Source organism: Colobus angolensis, unplaced genomic scaffold (genome assembly GCF_000951035.1).
Source record: "Colobus angolensis palliatus isolate OR3802 unplaced genomic scaffold, Cang.pa_1.0 Scaffold7, whole genome shotgun sequence".
Classification (NCBI taxonomy): domain Eukaryota; kingdom Metazoa; phylum Chordata; class Mammalia; order Primates; family Cercopithecidae; genus Colobus; species Colobus angolensis.
In genome coordinates, this window is record NW_012120709.1 from 13,991,732 (window position 1) to 14,012,956 (window position 21,225).

At 39.4% G+C, this 21,225-nt stretch overlaps 1 protein-coding gene across 1 annotated transcript in view; it reads left to right on the forward strand.

Moving 5' to 3' along the window:
* The window catches only part of ELMOD1 (ELMO/CED-12 domain containing 1), a 74,706-nt gene continuing 53,481 nt past the window's right edge, over positions 1–21,225 (forward strand). Inside the window, exon 1 of the mRNA XM_011926662.1 lies at positions 1–129. The gene's annotated coding sequence lies outside the window, so the exon portion shown is untranslated. The remainder of the gene's footprint in view (positions 130–21,225) is intronic.

The window sequence follows — 21,225 nt, forward strand, 5'->3', positions numbered from 1 at the left end:
TCGGCGCCCGGGACCGAGCGCGTCGATAGCCGCCGCGGAGCGCGTAGCCGGAGCGCCTGGGGAAGGCAGAGATGAAGACCACGCCGCCGCGCGACGGGAGCTGCTGAGCCTGCCCCCGCCAGAGTCCAGGTGACTGGCGACCCCAGAGGAGCCTAGGGACAAGGGGCGAATGCCCTTGGGGAGGAGAGGGGTGCGGCGGGGACGCGAGGCATCACGCAAGCTGCGCGGTGCCTGGGACGCAGCAGAAATGCTAAGCATCGGGGGCAGAGAGGGAACGTGAATGAAAGTACACTCTGCCTCGGTGCAGGGGCTCCGGGGTCACCCAGGACAGTGATTTCCCCTCCTATCCTGTCCTCCCAATTAACACCCGAGAGACTGCAGGTCGGCGCGAGAGGCTGTTTGCATCTCGGCCCGGGCGTAGGTCGCCTAGCGACCTAACGCCGAGGGCTCGGGGAAGGGATCCCAGGCAGAGCCAAAATGGAAGGCGGGACAAGGGCGGGCTGGCTGGGGCGAGGGGCTGGTCTGGGTCCCTGGGGACCCCTTGCCCTGTGGGCTTCGGTCTCCAGGAAGGAGAAAGGCAGCCGGGCTGCGGGGCCGCCGGACTGTGGGGTCCTCCTGGCAGAGAGACGGGAGGAGCGGTCGGCTGGGCTGTTGCGCTGCGCCTCTTCCAACTGCTGGGAAACTCCGCACTTCAGTATTAGAGCATCTCTTTCCTGGGCAGGTAGAATTGGACAGCCGAGTGGAGAGTGACAGCTGACTGCTGACGGGGCTGTTAAAAGCAGAGCAGCGGAGTGTGGTGGTGGGGTGAGCTGTTGTGGGTGCTTTTTTTTTTTTTTTTTTCCCAAGAGTGGGTACGGACTGCTCTGACTCAGTGTTTCTGCTCAACCTCTAAGCGGCGAGTCCGGTAACACACCTTATGAATATTTCAGGAACGACCTCACGGGCTCACTTGCTTCAGATCAAGTTTAATGAATATGTTTCTCAGCCTTTCTGCTGTGCACAGGCAGGTGGAAGCCCTAACCAGTGCTCTGAGCATTCCACATTATTTCATCCCTTTCCCTCACCAACTAGGAAAAAGATGCTGCTAACCCCTAGTGGGCCGTAGATTGGTACTATAAATTGAGTCTGTCATTTGGAGAGACCAGTTTTGGGCAGGCATCCAGGCATTGTTCTGCATCTCTGCAGTGTATACGTGTTGTGCCGGTAGCCTGACAACCGTCCTTAACTGGTGGTGCCAATATGGTGGCAAGCAGGTAGTATGCGTGTATTGGGATAAATGTCTTAATTCATTAACATATTATGACAACACGTAGTTACAGCAGACTTAGTCATTCCCTCCCCCAGAAGTTTTCTCTGAGGTCAGTTTAGTTGGTATTTTGCCAAAGGCACACTCTTGTATCTATCTACATTGGGAGGTGTTTCTCTCATCTTAATCTTTTTCATAGGAAGAAGAAATAAATGTCTTCTCTCTAAGACATCACTGTCAAGAACACTGAAAGAAGAACCCATTAATGTAGGGAACGTTGAGAACTGGAACAGGCTGTAGGGCATCTTTCCTACACTTCAGGTTATAACTTCCATTGCATCACCACCATTTACCAGTAAACCAGCACACACAGCAATCAGTACTCGAAATGGTCCTCTTTTGCAGAAAAAGCCTGCTTTTCTCCCAGCTTTGGTGAGATAGATATGTAATCTTCATAAGGACCTATAAGGAATTCCTCTGTGGAACAAAATTTTAAGCTTCCAGTGCAGGATGCTAAAAGAAGCAATGCTTTAATCTTGCCAGCCCATACACAGTGAAGCTGAAGTGCTTCAATTTACAGATGTTTTACATTTAGGAAGGCTTTTCCAACAAAGACCTACTGCAGTTACATCACAGGCTCCACCTCCGCCTGCCAGGCTGCTTCTGCAAGCCTGTTAGTGAGGACACTATGTATTGCTGTGCTTGATAAATGAAGAAAAGAAATCTCCAAATCAAAGATTTATTTATTTCTCTTTTTGCGTTCTGCTGATTTAATTGAAAATATGAAAATTTCAAAAATTAATACTTGCAGCCAGGACTTAACTGAGGCGTGATAATAACTCTATAAATGTTAGCTTTCCAAGAGATCTTAAGCAAAATTACAGTATTCTTTGTAAAATCTTCGATAAATTGCATTAGAATAAAAATTCTATGAAACTGGCAAAATAAGTGAAAATGTCATATAATAAATCAAGCAGCATTTCTTAAAGCATGTTACTGAGAGGTTCAGAAAGAAACCTAGTTGCATTAACAGATATGAAATCTGGATGATTGAGAAGTTTGCGGAGCTTGCATACAAATCTCCAGGTGCTTTAAAGGAAGTGTTCTCTGAGGCCTCTGAGAATTTTTAACAAATCACTGTTAGGGTGTCCAGATTTAGCACATACAAATGTGGGCTGCCCAGTTAAATTTGAATTTCAGATAAACAGTGAATTATTGTTTTTACCTATGTCCCATGTAATATTTGGTACGTACTTATACTACAAAATATTATTAGTTGTTTATCCCAAATTCAGTTTTGACTGGGCAGCCTGTATTTTTCTGGCAACCCTAGTTACTGGAAATGTTTCATTCCTCCTTTTTGGGTCATTTATGGGTTGAAAAAATAAAGTGGAGCAGAAATCATATGCTCTTTGCAGACAATCTGGGACAAGCTCAGTTCTGGTTCAAGCTTTTGAAAATAACTCATGCTTAAAAGTGAACAGTTTCACTTCAACACATATTGGTTGGGTATCTCTGCTTGCTAGACTTAGTGGAAGGTGCCAAGGATGCAAAGATGACAAGGGGAAATGGGGCAGGGGGAGGGATCTGCATCATAATTTCTAGGACTTGTTGTGCCAGGAGTGTGTGTTTATGGTGGTGGTGGAGGGGCGTGTCTACTGTAGGAGCCTAGGAGAGGCACTGAACTATGCTGGGCAGCTGTAGTCAGGGAGTGAGATGCCTAGCAGTTTTGACAGGACTGGCCTTGAATAAAAGAGCAAGATCTTATCCTGGGAGAAAATGAGGAAAAAAAATCTCTGTGTTAATAGATAGTAGAGTAGTGCTGGAAGTTGAAGGATTTCATCTGATAGCCTCAGTGAGAGGACAGAGTGGCCTGCTGAGAATGAGGGAAGGGAGGGGGATTCTGAAAGAAAGATTTTAAATAGTTGCCAGTGGGAATGGAAAAGAGAGCTGAAAAGGGACAAAGGCAGGAACTGGCAAATGGTATTTCGGTGAATGGACCTCAATGCATTTAAAATAGCAATTGATCTGCTCTTGACTCATACCCTAAGTGCTAGTTTACTATTCTATTACCAACCTGGTCTCAGGTAAAAAGTCATCATCACACAATACTGGAACATATCATTTAAATGTCTTATTACATTTACATGAAAGTAGGTAATTAAATATAACATTTGAGATGCCGATCAATAGTCAGTTGCTTCTTTTTTTATTTTCAATTTGTAATGTTTTATTTATTTTTCTTTTTTACTCTCTTTTATTATACTTTAAGTTCTAGTGTACATGTGCACAACGTATAGGTTTGTTACATATGTATACATGTGCCATGTTGGTGTGCTGCACCCATTAACTCGTCATTTACATTAGGTATATCTCCTAATGCTATACCTCTCCCCTCCCCCCACCTCACAACAGGCCCCTGTGTGTGATGTTCCCCTTCCTGTGTCCAAGTGTTCTCATTGTTCAATTCCCACCTATGAGTGAGAACATGTGGTGTTTGGTTTTCTGTTCTTGCGATAGTTTGCTGAGAATGATGGTTTCCAGCTGCATCCATGTCCCTACAAAGGACATGAACTCATCCTTTTTTATGGCTGCATAGTATTCCATGGTGTATATGTGCCACATTTTCTTAATCCAGTCTGTCATTGATGGACATTTGGGTTGGTTCCAAGTCTTTGCTATTGTGAATAGTGCCACAATAAACATACGTGTGCATGTGTCTTTATAGCAGCATGATTTATAATCCTTTGGGTATATACCCAGTAATGGGATGGCTGGGTCAAATGGTATTTCTAGTTCTAGATCCAATAGTCAGTTGCTTCTTGGCACAAATTTCTGAAATAAGATAAGCAGATGTCTTGGTTTTAGCAAATCTGTTGCTTCAAGTAGGAAAAGAAATTAAATTGAGATCATTTCTGATTTGATCCAGCTATCTTTAAAAAACTAGATTCTGATGATGGAAAGAGTGTACATTTTTACAGAAATAGCACTATGTGAATTGACTATATGCTTGTAGTACCACAGAGGACCTAGTCAGAATGTTCCAAATGCAGTTAATTCCAAAAAAACTGGCACAGCACATACATGTGTGTCTTTGAAGACCCAGAAGCTACTTTCATTATTGAATAACATGGTAAATTTCCAGGAAAGTTGATGATCAAACCACTGCAGTCCAGGTAGAGAATAGTTACTCATTTCTTGAAGATTCCAGTTTGCAAACTCCAGCAACTGATAATAGAATGCCATTCTAGATTGCCCTCCTGTCAACAAATCTGTTTTTTTTTTTTTTTTTGGAACCATCCTTCAGAAGAGCCTCATGTGTTTGAGTGTCCATATGTGTGGTTAAATTTCCACTTCAACTTTTATAAAAAGGTCTTAAAATTATAAAAATTACCCTACACTAAAACTTATAACTAAGTAGCTCATTAGGGTCTTTCTTATCAAATGATTATCTTTTCAACAGAGCAGAAAACAGTCCTACTTCAGGTTTTTCTACTGTTCCTCTTTGCAATGTTTGCCAAACACATTCTGCCTTGAAATTCTGATAGTATATGAGAAAAAAATATATGATCAAGAACGTGTTGATGCTGCTAAAATTTCAAGGCAATTAGACCATAGGTTTTGTTTTCAGCAAGACTTCGCATGAACATGGCTTATTAAAGAAAGGCTTACTGCAGTAATCCTCAATGACAGTTTATGTGGAATATCACCCAGAGAGAGCCTTAACTGAAATTGTGTGCCCAATTTACATTTTATATTCTAAGTCCTCAGTGGATACTCTGAATTTAAAGATTCTGAAGACAGTATGTTGTTTCATCCTGGGAGCTTTTAACCTTCCAACTCACTTATGCTGACCACGAACAAGTCATATTTTATATCAGTTTCTATGCTGTAACATGGAAGATATGCGCATTTAAAAAATAGTATTGTGCCAACCCTAATCTCAGTATCTATAAAATAAACTCTGAGTGTTGCTATGGTTCCAAGGGATGAATAAATTTATTCTCAATGAAAGTAGATGATTTGTACAATGTCTGGGTACTCTATGTGATATTTCAGATGCCATCAAAATAATTCACAATTTGATTTTTTTGCTTTTTTGTTGCAAAGCAAAATAATTGTGGCAAATGCCTAAGGAGAGCTCATTAAGCCTCTTTAAAAAATCAGTCTCATGAAAGTCAATAACTGCAGATTCAAAAGTCTTTATATAACTTTTAAATGTTTCCATTTTAATTATTGGGATTAGGGCTTGGGTAATTAGCATGCTGGTTATAAGAGCTCATTTCAGCTGTTATAACTCTCTATATTTTTGTGCAGGTAGTTGGTGAAAGGCTACCATATGTTTTGAAGGTTTCATTCATAATGAAACTAATAATTTATTTATCTCACAGCTGTTTTTTGGCTTAACAGGTATCATCAGTGACATCAGAAACTCTGTTCCCTAAATCTTTTTTACTTTACCACTTGGCATTATAAATATTTAAAATGTGAATCAATCTTTGGAATGAATTTACTGTACATTTCTTACTTTTTCCTTTAAAAGAATAGGAATATTCCACTCTTCAGAACTTGGAAGCCAGATTTTCTGAAGGTTCCATATTCCATAAAAACTGACATATTAATTTCAGATTTCCTTTGCTTTATGATCCACCTAAATGAGCAAAAACTTAAATAATTGCTTTTAGTTGAGAAGTTCAATTGTACATTCTCTTAAAATGGTAAACATTTATCAAGGCTATTTAAATTAAGATGCCTATTATGTACATCATTAGTCATAATTTTGAAAGCCTTTATTAAAATACTTTACATAGAATTTTGACTTTCATGTTCTGTCTCATGGATAATGTATATGTAGCCCACTATGTGAATCCAATATATTAAAATCAAGACTTATGAAACAGATGGGTTGAGTTATAGTTTTTGCTTCGCTAAAGAGTTTTGTGCCATACCAAAAATTTCCTCTACTATTCCTTTAAACTGTAGATAACCTGGAGTATTTAAAATAGAGGCAGAGTTATCAAATTTTTATATACATACAATCCCTCTAGCACACATTTATCAACTAGAATATTGAGTAATCTTTATGGGTGACAGGCAGAAATCAGGTCTGAAATGTAGTGTCATGGCTGGGTTGATCAGCTACATGCAAAGAATGTTCATAGGTCTGTAGCCAACATAGAAGCTGGTTTCTGTTGGTCTACCTTACAGGTCTTTATTTGACCGTGACATTTCTACAATGTTCTCAAGGACTCAGATGTACATAGATCATAATGCAAAGCTCAAAGCAATAGAGAATTTGAATGACAATCAGGATTAAATTTGAAATCTCTTAGCCCAGAACAAGCAGTGGAACTAAGATTATATTTTAAAAGGATGGATGTGAAGTTCATGTAGATTCTAAAATCACTTGCTAAGAACATAGTGTAGAAGTCCTAGTTTACCAACAGTTTGGTTTTCAAAAAACAGTTTTAGTTCATTTGAGCATTAGCAAACAGTACAGAAGAAATTAATGCTATACTTTGGTTGGATTCACAGATAAATAGAGCCCAGATCTAAGAAGGTCAGAAACAGAAAGTATAACATACTGTACTGAAAGTGATGCATTTTGGGCCACCTATCAGAGAGAGAAATGCTTTTATTGGATAGGGCGTTGATTCTGATGACCTTAAAAACACCTCCTAAATCTTATCCTGCAGTTTAAATTGAGCTCCCAGGCACTTATCCACGAATCTGTCAATGTCTAATTCAACTTAGCAGCATGTATGTGATAGATAACTGTTGTACATCATTGCTTTGACTTATAATGAATATATGATCTTATTCTTTTCCATGTGTTAATTATTCCCTAGGTAATTAATCAATCTAACTAAAAATAGGTGCATCTGCTCTGTAACTAGCACTAGGTTAAATTAAACAGCCTGTTTCCAGGTATTCTTTAATTATCTAAGATCATATTTGAAATTCTAGTTCAAAATGATATGTATTTCGAGTAGCCATAAAAAGGCTTGTGTCCAAGTCCTAAAATAAAATTGCACAGCACACCTAATCAAATTAGACAATGATGGAAGATGTACATGTGTTTGTTCTGAGTGTACTCTATGTGTACTCTCATTACTCTGCATTGTGTTTTGACTTTTGAAAGTATTTGTTTATAGCATACAGTGGACAACTGTCATTCTTTTTCAACAACGCCATCTGAATCTCTTGGCCATGTCGAGGGTTGTATTAGTGAAGGCTCTCCAGAGAAAAGGAGATATATTTATATTAAGAGACTTATTATGAGGAATTGGCCTACTTGACTATGGAGGCTGAGAAGTCCTGCAATCTGCTGTCTGCAAACTAGAGACCCAGGAAAGCTGGTGGTGTAATTCCAGTCCAAGGGAAAGAAAAGACTAATGCCCCAGCTTAGCAGGCAAGCAGGAGGCAAAAGAGGGTGAATTCTTCTTTCTTCTGCCTTTTTGTTCTATTCAGGCCCTCGATGGATTGACAGCACCCACCCACACTGGGAAGGGGAAATGACTTACTGAGGCCACCAATTCACATGCTTATCTCATTCAGAAACACCTTCATAGGTGCGCCCAGAAATAATGTTTAATCTCGGCAGTCTTTAACCAGTCAAGTAGACACACAGAATTCACTATCACAGGGGCTCTTTTGCATGATGAGGCAGAGCCCACTCCCCGTCTAGGAGCTGAAAGTGCCAGATGCTTCCTTTCCCCAAACCTCCTTGCATCTGGGCCTGGGCCCGTGATCCAAACTCTGCCCCAGTGGCAGATTTTCCAGTTGGCAGTGCCCCTTGACCAGTGCTGGAGGGTCGGTGGGGCCACGCCAGTCTGTGCCTGGTGGTGACAGTAGAGGTGTCTTTACTAAGCCAGTTCTGTGTCAGCATTTTAAGTGTTATTTTTTGCTACATAGCCTCCATACCCAGTTCTGTAGCCCACCTGGAGATTCTGTGAGTTGCCTTCAGAACAAATTCCGTTTCTGCTTCAGTTGGCAGAGCTAGATTCGTTTCTTGCAGTGATAAACAGGGTGCGAGTCCATGTTTACATGGGACCTGTTGAGCACACAGCACCGTGAAAGGCACAAAAGGAAATACTTTTTCATTCTCTGAGTATTTATGGCATAAGGCATCTTGCTTGGCATTGGCCAGAAGGAAAGACATACAAAGCTGGTATTTTCGAACTAGTGCTATGAGGACAAGTAGGAGGAGGTGGGGATACTACTGGCAAACTTAGAGGGAGGGTAGATGTAATTCCATGGCTATGCTAATTTTAAAAATTGATTTAGTACAGAGAGGAAGTGTTGGGATAAGTAAGGATACTTTTCAGGAAAATAAATACTGCATTTCATCCATTCCAAGAGAAAATTTTTTTCCTTCATTTTAACATTTATGAAATTAGGAAGCATTGTTAGAGTGTGCCATGTTTTAATTGTTACTTTTTTCTGCTCAACTTGTCTACCATATTTTACTGAATCTAAGATGTCATTGACATATACTATTATATTTTGTGCCTTTAAGGAAAAAGCTCAATAAATAATTATTTTAAAAATGCTTCTGCCAGCCGCGGTGGCTCATACCTGTAATCCCCGCACTTTGGAAGGCTGAGGCGGGTGGATCACTTGAGGCCAGGAGTTTAAGACCTGCCTGGCCAACATGGTGAAACCCGATCTCTACTAAAAATACAAAAATTAGCCTGGTATGGTGGCATGTGCTTGTAATCCAAGCTACTCCGGAGGCTGAGGTGAGAGAATCACTTGAACCTAGGAGGCAGAGGTTGCAATGAACTGAGATTGTGCTCTTGCACTCCAGCCTGGGTGACAGAGCGAGACCTGTCTCCGAAAAAAAAAAGACTATATCCTAACAGCATACTGGGGACTCTCCAGACTAGAGGATTCAAAGAGACCCTAAGAGAACTAAAGTCAGTTGTGGAAATGATATGGGTTAGATACCAAAGTCCTTTTCATTGTTGTTTCATAGTGTTCCAAAACTGTTAAAGAGTAATGGATTTACCTCTAACTTCTGTTATAAACCAATTCAGGTGCTAATTATTATAGCCTTGCTTGGCTGTAAAAAAATACCTAGCATACCTGTGATGATTCTCAATTATGTGGATGGCACCTTTTTTTGATACCTTTTTTTAAAAATTTCATATACATCCAGAAGTACATAGGATAGTATGAATCCCAGTAATTAAAAATCATCAAATCATGACCAATGCTATTTGATCTCTAACCCTACTCTGTATCCATCCATATTATTTTGCAGCAAATCCCAGATACCATATGATTTCATTTATAAATACTTCAGTAAATATCTCTTTTTTTTTTTTTTTTTTTTTTTGAGACAGAGTCTTGCTCTGTCACCCAGGCTGGAGTGCAGTGGCCGGATCTCAGCTCACTGCAAGCTCCGCCTCCCGGGTTTACGCCATTCTCCTGCCTCAGCCTCCCAAGTAGCTGGGACTACAGGCACCTGCCACCTTGCCCGGCTAGTTTTTTGTATTTTTTAGTAGAGACGGGGGTTTCACCATGTTAGCCAGGATGGTCTCGATCTCCTGACCTCGTGATCTGCCCGTCTCAGCCTCCCAAAGTGCTGGGATTACAGGCTTGAGCCACCGCACCCGACCTTCAGTAAGTATCTCTAAAAGAAAATGACTTTTCAAAAATATACCCCTGGAAAAAAAATCTATAATTTGTGGCATTTTTTTTTTAGTAAATACATTTTTTTTACTTAATTTAAGTTTTAAGCTACTTTTGTCTTTGAAGGTTTTTTAAAAAACATTAACAACAAATTAGGTCCACTTCAATGTCCACTGGATTCTTTGTATGAAATTTGTATGATGCTAACACATCACAGTTCTGCAACAATATCTCTTCTGATTTTTCATCCTGCAGCTTTCTTTTGAATATATGCTCTAGCTGAGGATTTGTGTATAAAAATATTCTTGCCATTTCCAATGCAGTGTTCAGAAAAGCCATATCTGTCCCTTAATTATTTTTGGTCCTAAACGAAGGATTCATAATACCACATCAAATGATTTGGACAATCAGTTAGCTAATGAGCATACATCATGTTGAACCATGTCAACATTTGTTTACTCAAGCTCTTCCACATTCCTATTAAATATTTCCCACACATCTTCATCTAATGTCAAAACCAATACATAATCTGTAATGTGTGGCCTGATGGATACTGTGCTAGAAGTGGTTTAGGTTTTGGGAATTCCTCTACTTGTTGCAGGCAATGCTCTGGTTCCTCAAGCCTTAGTTTCTTCTTCTTCTTCTTTTTTTTTAAGTGTGCTTTAAGTCAGGGTTTAATGGCACTGGATCTCAAGAGGTGACTGGTGCCTCCATCTGGGCTGAAATCACAGCCCCATGGAATCTTCCTAAAATGTAAGTTTTTGTGTATATCAAAGGAGCACTTACACATCATTTAAAACATTGTATTGCTACAAGACGTTTAATGGAAAAACTCATTCCCTAATCCATCTCTACTCCAGATTTGTGTTTCTCAGGAATGCCATTTTAATTATTTTGACTGTTTATACTGCTGTTTCTCAGTGTATTAAAAGTATCAGATCTATTGATTTTCCACTACAGAAGTGAAAATTTAACTTTCATATCTAATCCTGCTCTCTTATACACGTTTCTCCTTTCTCAATTCTCCCAATATCACTATTTTTGATTAAATATTCAGTGTTTATTTTAACAATGTAAATTTTATTTATAGCTTTTTTTTTGCACAACTTTCTGTTTTCTCAAGAATTAGTACCGAGTGCTAGGATTACAGGCATGAGCCACCACACCCAGCCTTTTTTTTTTTTTTTTTTTTTTGAGACAGTCTTGTTTTGTTGCCCACGCTGGGGTGCAGTGGCGTGATCTTGGCTTACTGCAACTTCTGTCACCTAAGTTCAAACAATTCTCCTGCCTCAGCCTCCTGAGTAGCTGGGATTACAGGTGCATGCCACCATGCCCAGCTAATTTTTGTATTTTTAGTAGAGACAGGGTTTCGCCACGTTGCCCAATCTAGTCTTGAACTCCTGGGCTCAAACGATCCACCTGCCTCGGCCTCCCAAACTGCTGGGATTACAGGTGTGAGCTATCAAGCCCAGCCTATTAATCTTATTTTCTATTAATGTTCTTGTTATCTGTTAATGCATATCCCAAATTTATCCCCAAACCAACAGAGTTGTGAATATTTTCTGCATACATTCATACATGTCAAATAATCTGTCAGTTCCAGTTTTTTTATAAAGACCTCTTTCCTTAAGCTCTAATGCACTCTGAACTGGTTAGATTGTTGTTAAGGGCCTTACATTCACCATCATTCTAAGAAATCCTTTCACTTTTCTCCAATATGGGATTTTCTGATTCCTGGGTCCAATGTCTTTCTCATTCTCCATCTTCATTTTGGTGGAATGCTTTCTTCAGAAACTTCCAGAAAAGACATACTTGAAAGATACATAGAAGGTCTTGTATATCTGAAATTGTCTTCATTTTCTCCTCATGCTGAATATTTTGGCTCAGTGTAGAAATCTAGATTAGAAAGAATTTTTTCTTGGAATCTTTCTTTTTGCTTCTGTGTTCCTGTTGACAAATTGAATGCTCCTGAAGACTTGGTGCTTTCTATGTGAACTGTTTGTTTTTCTTCCCCCTCTGGAAACTTCTGTGTTGTGAAATTTCATCATAATGTGCTTCAGTGAGGATCTTTTGTTATTCAAGGAGCTGGGTACCCTGTAGGTCTTCAGCTCTTGGAGAGTTTCCTGTATTATTTCTTTGATGATTTCTTCACCAGCATTCTCGCTTTTCTTTCTCTCTAGAATATCTATTACTTGGATGTTGAACCTTTTTCTCACCATTTTTCATCTTTTTGTTAAATTCTTCTGGCAGATTCCCTCAAATTTGATAGATATTTTCAACTTTGTCTTTCATTTCACTTTTATAAAATTTCCAAGAACATTTTCTAATTCTCTTAAAGTTCCCTTTTATTGATTCCTGTTCCTATTTAATGAGTATAATATTTTTCTTTTATCTATGAAAATTATGACATTTTAATTTTAATTTTAATAAACAATTGCATTGTTTCTTTTGCTTTCAGATTCCCTTTTTTTCCTCTTTCTTTGCTTTGGGGCTCTGTAATTCATGTCAGAAATGTCCCTTAATTGATAATCTTTGACTATCTGTTCATATTTAAGATTGAGGCACTAAAATGCTCTCTGTGCACAGGTGGGCCTTGTTGACCATCTGTTTCACAGTAGCCCAGTTGGGGGCTAATGCTTCTTTAGGGGAGAGCTTTATGTGTCTCTGGTTAATTTCCTGAGAGATAACTCCTCTAATATCCTACCCGAGAAGTATTATGCTGGTTGCCTCTGTTCTAGGAGTTGAGTAGGAGAAGAAGGATGGCAGGGATCTCACCTTTACCAAGTAGATTTTCATGCAAACTCCTTGTGTTTCATATGTCAACTCAATCTCATTTTCCTACATCACCAAGTTCAGAGCCTCTCTAGCTCAACCTCTTTATAAGTAAATTTCATCTCTGCTGATAGAATGGAGAAGGGTTATGCCTAATTTCAAAAGCTGGAGAAGGAGCTGTAGGTCCTAACTACTCCTATGAAAACTTTCAACCAGGCTGGGCATAATGGCTCATGTCTGTGATCCCAACACTTTGGGAGGCCAGGGTGGGCACATCACTTGGGCTTAGGAGTTTGAGACCAGCCTGGCCAACATGGCAAAACCAAATCTCTACTAAAAATACAAAAAATAGCTGGGCGTGGTGGTGCATACCTGCAGTCCCAGTTACCAGGGAGGCTGAAGCGGGAGGATCGCTTAAACCCAAGCAGTAGAGGTTGCAGTGAGCCAAGATCATGCCACTGCACTCCAGCCTGGGCGATAGAGTGAGACCCTACATTTAAGAAACAAAACAAACAACAACAAAAAACCTTTCAACCAAGCCTCTATTTGGGGCTTCTTCTTACACGTCTACTTTTAGAGGAACTGGGCACCTCTAACTCCTGAATATGGCTGAGGTTCTCACTCAGGAGTTCAAGACCAGCCTGGCCAACATGGCAAAATCCTGTCTCTACTAAAAATACAAAAATTAGCTGGGCATGGTAGCACACACCTTGTGATCCCAGTGACTCGGGAGGCTGAGGCAGGAGAATCACTTGAACCTGGGAGGCAGAGGTTGCAGTGAACCAAGATTGCACCACTACACTCCAGCCTGGGCGACAAAGTGAGACCTTGTCTAAAGAAAAAAAAAAAGGAATTAAAGATTTAAAAAAAAAAAAAAAACAGTGTTAAATACATCAGCAATGATGATTGTGAGATAGCTGGAGAACCAGGAGAACATGAGATCACAGAAGCCACAAAAAAGGCCTTTTAAGAAGCAGGTTCACATGTGTTAGAAGCTGAATGAGACAGGACAGGAAAATGGAGCTTGGAGTAGAACATACCCTGCCTTCAACCAAGCACGTACTTACTCACCCACCCTTTGTGTTGAGGTGTAAGGAGTGCTAATCACTCCAGAGATGTTTATGATCTGAACTGTCTGTGTGTCAAAAGGAAGTTGTCTTGAGCACTGTGTACGTGTGAGAAGTGTATGCATGGCTACATACACTGGAGGGATTGTGATAGGGCAAGGGAACCAGGGCTCAGAAACTGGAGTAAGAGCGTTGGGAGGCTCTCCAGTGAGGCTAAGAAGGATATGAGTTGCTCTATCAACAACATATAACATATTCTGGAATTACTTAACCTGGCTTAACCTGAATAAAAATGTCAGAGTCAGGAAATGAGAGTCCTATAGTGTGATTTGCTGCAGGTCATTAGTACTCTTTGTCACCAACCGATAAATTCTTATGTAGAAGCATCACAGCCCAGAATTTGGAAGTAAGTAGGCCTCAGTCTTACTATGTTACATTGATTCTAAGATACTTTTTTTCCCCACATCACTAAAATTAGATGCATTGTAGTTTAATTAGCAGCATTTTATTTTTCGTTAAGGGCACATAAAATAATGGTGAATTCTACCATTGATGGCACTGATGAAATACCATTGGAAAGAATAAAATAATATTCACTCAGCAAACATCTGTCAAGCCATGCATAATCATAGCTCTAAAGTGTGTTAAAAGCTACTTTTTTGTTTTACTTTATGAATTATTGCAGAAGCCCAGTCTAAATGGTCGAATTCCTTTAGTGAATACTATTACCTCTTCTGCATGATTAGGGTTAGCATTGCCTTAAGAGCAGAGTACCCTGCTTGCCTCAAAGCTGCTAGAAATGCCCCAATTTGCTTGAACTTTCCTGTCAAATGTTTCTAGATAAATGCTTTCACTATGTTCTGATTATATGAAAGCAAAAATGTTGCCAAAAGCATTAGATTATATTGGCAAAGTTATATCCATTTAATTTTCATGCAAACATAAGTTTATCATTCTTTTATCATGATTTTATTGAGAAATTTAATTTTAAAACTAAAATATAAAATTGAGAATTTACAAAATTCAGATGATTTTGGGGGCAAAATGGATTAATATATATATTCTGAAATCTCCTTATTCTTTTTTAGCTGAGAGATGAAATTTCCTTTTTTTTTTTTTTCTTTTTGAGACAGTATCTCCCTCCAGTGTCCCAGGCTGGAGTACAGTGGCGTGATCTCGACCCACTGCAGCCTTGACGTCCTGGGCTCAGGTGATTCTCCCACCTCAGCCTCCCTAGTAGCTGAGACTACAGGCGCATGCCACCATGCCTGGCTAAGTTTTTGTACTTTTAGTAGAGATGGTCATTCACCATGTTGCCCGGGCTGGTCTTGAACTCATGACCTCAAGTGGTCCACCCACCTCGGCCTTCAAAAGTGCTGGGATTATGGGCATGAGCCAGGGTGCCCAGCCTTGAGAATGAATTTCATCAATCCTGCATCCTCCTACTTTACTGCCTCCATGAAAACAGTACATAAGATGTAGGCAACCACAGTGAAATCCTGAAAGTTACTGACTTTAAAACAGATCATAAATACATTTGCAGACAGCCCTGAATTCTGCGGCTGGCATGGACCTCCCTTGCTATAAATCACAAAAATTAACTCTAGGTAAGTGTTTTATTCATGAAGGGGAAAAAAACCTTCTTTGTTGTCATTTTAATGAGTGTCAGCAGTGTTTTTCAGGCTAGTCACTGGAGGAGGAAAGGAAAATTCTGGAATGTGGCCTCAGGGAGATCTTTATGCATGAGCATTGTACCTCTAATATGAGATGCTGCATAGCCTGGGTGAAATGTAAATGGATAATTTGAAAGATTTTTCATTTGTATGTGATAGTAATTTTTCATATTGCTTCTTTCTCTCATCATGTGCATAGCTGTATAAAGTCAAAAATTGCATTTTATTCATGCTTCAAATGCTCACAAATAACCTAAGAAAATTTTATTTTTCTTTTCTTTCCTTCTCTTCTCTTCCTTTCCTTGCCCATTCCTTCTCTTCTGTCTCATTTTGTTTCACGTAGTAGAGTCTTACTGAATTATATCCTTTGAAATCTATGAGTCCCTCACCTGTCTAGGTCTTCCTTGCACAGACATAGTGCCTCTTAGGATCTGACAACATATGAAGCAAGATGCAAACTTAGCCATTATCTGAAGTTGCTAATTCAGACCTAAGTGAATCTGATACTTGACCCATCTGATTTCAGAAGACTGACCCCTTGTGTTTGTGGGTTGGCTCAGCGAGAGCCCAGCCCTCACATGGCAGGTGGCTTACCATCTACTCATCTATAAACCATCTGCACTCTTGCCTGATGTTCCCTCAGAGATGTGCTTCTGCTAGGAGGGCAGGCTTGTTTTGGAGAACTTTCTCTGATTTCTTGAAAACCATCCACAGACATGCATACGTGCAGAACATAATAAAGAAGTAATGGGAGCCGTGACGGGAATTAATTACATCTTAAAACTACATTGGCGGCAGGGCGCGGTGGTTCACGCCTGTAATCCCAGCATTTTGGGAGGCCAAAGTAGGTGGATCGTTTGAAGTCAGGAGTTTCAGATCAGCCTGACCAGCATGGTGAAACCCCATCTCTACTAAAAATACAAAAATTAGCCGGGTGTGGTGGCATGCGCCTGTAATCCCAGCTACTCGGGAGGCTGAGGCAGAAAAATTGCTTGATCCTGGGAGGCGGAGATTGCACCACTGCATGCCAGCCTGGGCGTTAAAGCAAGACTCTGTCTCAAAAAGAAAACAACAAAAAAACCTACATTGGCTCAGTTATCTGTTAGTTTTGACCTTTTTCAACTTTTTCAGTTGCCTTTCTAACAGCGTACATTTCAAGTGTCTCACCATAAAAAATGTAAAGTAATGAGATGATAGATATGTTAATTAGCTTGATCTCTCCACTTTCTATATATATACATACTAATCATAGTGTGATACAATTATGGTTTGTCGATTAAAAATCATATAAATACAGAATAGCGTCCTTTTACCTCACCCAGACATAGCCATCACTGAAGAAGGAGTGGAAAAAGAGAAGCCTGTATCTGTTTCTGTTTGATTCCAAAATCTCCACTTGATGGGCTGATTAAGGGATGTCACTATTTTGATTTCATCAGACTCTAGAAGGGCCACATGTACATACTGTCAGACCATTCAAGAGAGAAACTAAAAATTTTCACATAGATTAAAGAGAATTTACTAGTAGTTTTTAATTGTCATTGAAACTTTCTCAATTGCTTTTAGAAAAGCTTTAAAGTGACACAGTATAATAAAGAAATAGGGCAGGCCAGGTGCAGTGACTCATGTCTGTTATCCCAGCACTTTGGGAGGCTGAGGCAGGCGGATCACTTTAGCTCAGGAGTTCAAGACCAGCCTGGGCAACATTGTGAGACCCCTGTCTCTACGAAAAATACAAAAATTAGCCAGGCATGGTGGCATGCACTTGTAGTCCCAGCTACTTGGGAGCCTGAGGTGGGAGGATCGCTTGAGCCTAGGGGTCTAGGTTACAGTGAGCCGCGATTGCACCACTGCACTCCAGCCTGGGCGACAGACTGAGACCCTGCCTCAAAAAAACAAACAAAGAAACAAACAAAAAAGATATAGGACAAATGATATTGAACCAAACTAGCTACGGGCTTCCTTCTGATACCCAGATCAGCTTTGGATCAATCTTATTTTTAGGAGAGAAAACTACAAACATTATTATTTATGAGGCTGTGGTTCTACATGCCATTGTTTTCTTTCTTCTTTCACCTGAAATGAGAATAGCCCAAGCTTTGGAAATTAATCAGTGGCAAATAATTTAGATATTGCTGATCTTGAATGTATCATTGGCAAAGTCAAATTGTGTGTGACTTCCCAGCCCCCCACAACCTTATTGTTAAATGGAATGTTTTTTGTTTTTGTTTTTTGTTACTGCTGAAAAAAAAGCAACCAAAACAAAACAACAACAACAAAAACTTTGCCTAAACTTTCTCTTTTTTATCTAAATCTAGGAGAGTGGAACACGGAACATGTTTTCATCTTCTAGTTATTACTAATTACAGTAATTGCGTTTTGAGGGTGACCCTTGTGATTGATTTTTTTCTCCTACTGGTGTTATAGCATGAAAAGAAAACAAGAAGAAGCAATTAGAGAAACCTAAAGGACCATAGAACTTCTGCTTTCCAATGAATTCAAGAACTCATTCAAGTTAGTTTATATCTCCTAGGCGATTTGAAATATTTTACCAGCCACTAGATATATTTTATGTATCGTCAAAAAAACAACATATTTTCACCTATAAAGGGAAAGGTATGATATATTATGAAGACTAAAGCATGCAGAGTAGACTGAAATGAAGAAAAAAGCTGAAGACTGGAGACCAAAATCACCACATCAATTACAGTGTGGACTGGAAGCTTGAATTTCGTCGAATTTTCTAAACCCAAGGTTTAGAAAGCCTTGATTTACATTTTGGGTGGGGGATATTTTTACTTTTAGTTATTTCAGAATTATACTGCCAACAGTTTTTATTGCCTTGGAAATGTAGCCTCAATAAAGAATAATATAAAACTCATGTATTTTCGCTCCATTGCATAATTTCTTCCCATAAAATTTTCTGGTTTAGAAACTTTAGATCTGTAATACATTTGCTCCAGGAAAGGAAGAGGTTAGTTTTCAGTGGCAGGGTAACTGTTTTTATTTGGGAGTCCTGCAGGTAGCTCCCAGAGGAACACTGTTATTCAGACGCGTATGTACATCCTGGCTTTGATTATCCCCAGCTTTGCAGTTTAGTTTGAAATGAATATATTATGTATTCTCTTCATTCTCATGTCAGTCCAGAAGTTTACCTTTGGTTTCCAGAGGCAGCACAGGAAAGTGGTTAATAGCACTGCCTCGGGAGCCAAGCTGAAAGGGTTTGAATCTGCGCCACATCCTAGCTGTGTGACCTTGGAAGTTTCCTTACCCTCTCTGTGTTTCAATTTCTTCAGCTGCAAAATGGAGATAACTGTTATTATTCACTTCATAAGATGACAGTTAAGATTAAGTGAGTTAATATGAGTAAAGCTTATAGCATATTGCCTGGCACATAATAAGCACTTTCTGAATATTAGCTATTATTATTAATTTTACAAAACTAAGCTAAGACGTAATTTTTAAAATTAAATTTTGTTTATAAATGTGCTCTCTACAACTTTTTATTAAACTAGGATAATCTCAAATTAGGAAGATTATAGAAACGAAATAGTATTTACTTTGTAGATTACCTTTTATTTATGTATAAACAGTATGAGTCCACAAGTCTTTTGGTTGTTACAGGGGATAAACTTAGAATGTGAAGGGCTACACAGAAAGTAACTTTCTTTGTCTCATGTAGGGATTTCAAGATTTTAAAGAAAGGAGTTCCGTCCCTTCTAGTTGAGTCTCTAATTCATTCCCTGGGGTGCTTAATAGAGAGATCGACTTCTAAGAGTTAGGGTTACCCCGTAGCACTTTACAAAGAGCCTCAGGGGGCTTCTTGCTCAAAGGAAGCAAGGCAGGTTTCTTGATGCCAGGTGAGAGGATGAGTTTTCAGAAGTAGCAGACCACACTCATTACTGCCCCTTTTCTCCCAGCTGGAAAAAAAAAAAAAAGACAAGAGGCAGATAACCTCATAGCATAGCACTGAAGTGTCAACTGATCTCTAGGGGCGTTTGATATGAAAAGCACAATCATTTGATCCTTCCCTTTGGATGAGTTCAGGGCAATGTCCCTGTACACACTGAGGGAAATTACTACAGATCAGGGAAACACGTTAGTAAACCCAGGATTCTAATCATATTCTTTATTTTAGTTAAAAATAAATCTACAGATTTGTTTTCTTCCAGTTGGGAGATTTTCAGTTTGTTTTATTAGTACTGTCATTGAATAATACTGGTTAAAAAAAAGTACTTTTCTAAAAGAGTGCAAAGTTCATTTTGACAAGTATATATTAAGCAAGCAGTGTGTCAGGCAATATACCCATCCACGGGTGTCCTAGAAAAGCATACAGTCCAGAGCGGAAAGAGACATGAAACAGATCATTTTGGAACAATATTAGTGATTTATTAGTAACATAGAGCAGGTAATTCTAATGTCCCCCTCAGATGAAAAACACCTCTAGAGAGGAAGTCTTTGGGAAGGTATAGCACAGAGAGTGATTTTTATGTTCATCTTGATTTTTGTGAAACAGGTGGCATTAAAGTTTCTGTATGAACAAAAAGGGTGAATTTTTCTATATGTAACTAATAACTGAGTAAAGCTGAATTAAACAAACAAAATGTCAATATCTGGGCCAGGCCTGGTGGTAAAGTGATCACAGTACTTTGGGAGGCCAAGGTGGGCAGATCACTTGAGGCCAGGAGTTTGAGATCAGCCTGGCCAACATGTCAAAACCCCGTCTGTACTAAAAATACAAAAATTAGCTGTATGTAGTGGTGTATGTCTGTAATCCAAGCTACTCAGGAGGCTGAGACACAAGAATTGCTTGAACCCAGGAGGTGGAAGTTGCCGTGAGCCAAATCGGGCCACTGCACTCCAGCCTGGGTGACAGGGTGAGACCCTGTCTAAATAAATAAATAAATAAATAAATATCTGTATTTTTCGATTAAACAGATATAACCAATTAAACAGATATAAACCAAGCTTACCAAGCTTACATGTAACTGTATTAAAGTCAATAGGCTGATGTATAAAAACACAGGAGAAGTGTATCATGGCTGCCTCATTGTTAGAACTCTATGCAGATGAAGAGTGAACTTAAATTCTCCCTATCCTGAAAGGGCTCCCTATTCCATAAATGATGCTGGGATAGCATGCTAGCCATATGCAGAAGAATGGAATTGGAACCCAACCTGTCACTATCTACAAAAATTAACTCAAGATGGATTAAAGATTTAAATGTTAAACCTCAAACTATAAGAATCCAAAACAAAAAAACAAAAAAGAAAACCTAGGGAACACCATTCTGGATATCAGCCTTGGGAAAGAATTTATGACTAACTCTTCAAAAGCAATTGCAACAAAAAACAAAAATCGATATGTGTGACTTAATTAAACTAAAGAGCTTCTACACAGCAAAAGAAACTATCAACAGAGTAAACAGACAACTGACAGAATGGGAGAAAATATTCACAAACTATGCATCTGACAAGAGTCTAAAACCAGACTTAATTAAAGTAAAGAACTTCTGCAGGGCAAAAGAAATTATTGACAAAGTAAACAGACAACAGACAGAATGGGAGAAAATAGTCACGAACTATGCATCTGACAAGGGTCTAAACCCAGAGTCTATAAGGCACTTGAACAATTCAACATCCAAAAACCAAATCGCCTCATTAAAAAGTGGGCAAGGCCAGGAGCAGTGGCTCACGCCTGTAATCCCAGCACTTTGGGAGGCCGAGGCGGACAGATCACAAGGTCAGGAGATTGAGACCATTCTGGCTAAACAGTGAAACCCCGTCTCTACTAAAAATATTTTTAAAAAAATAGCCGGGCGTGGTGGCGG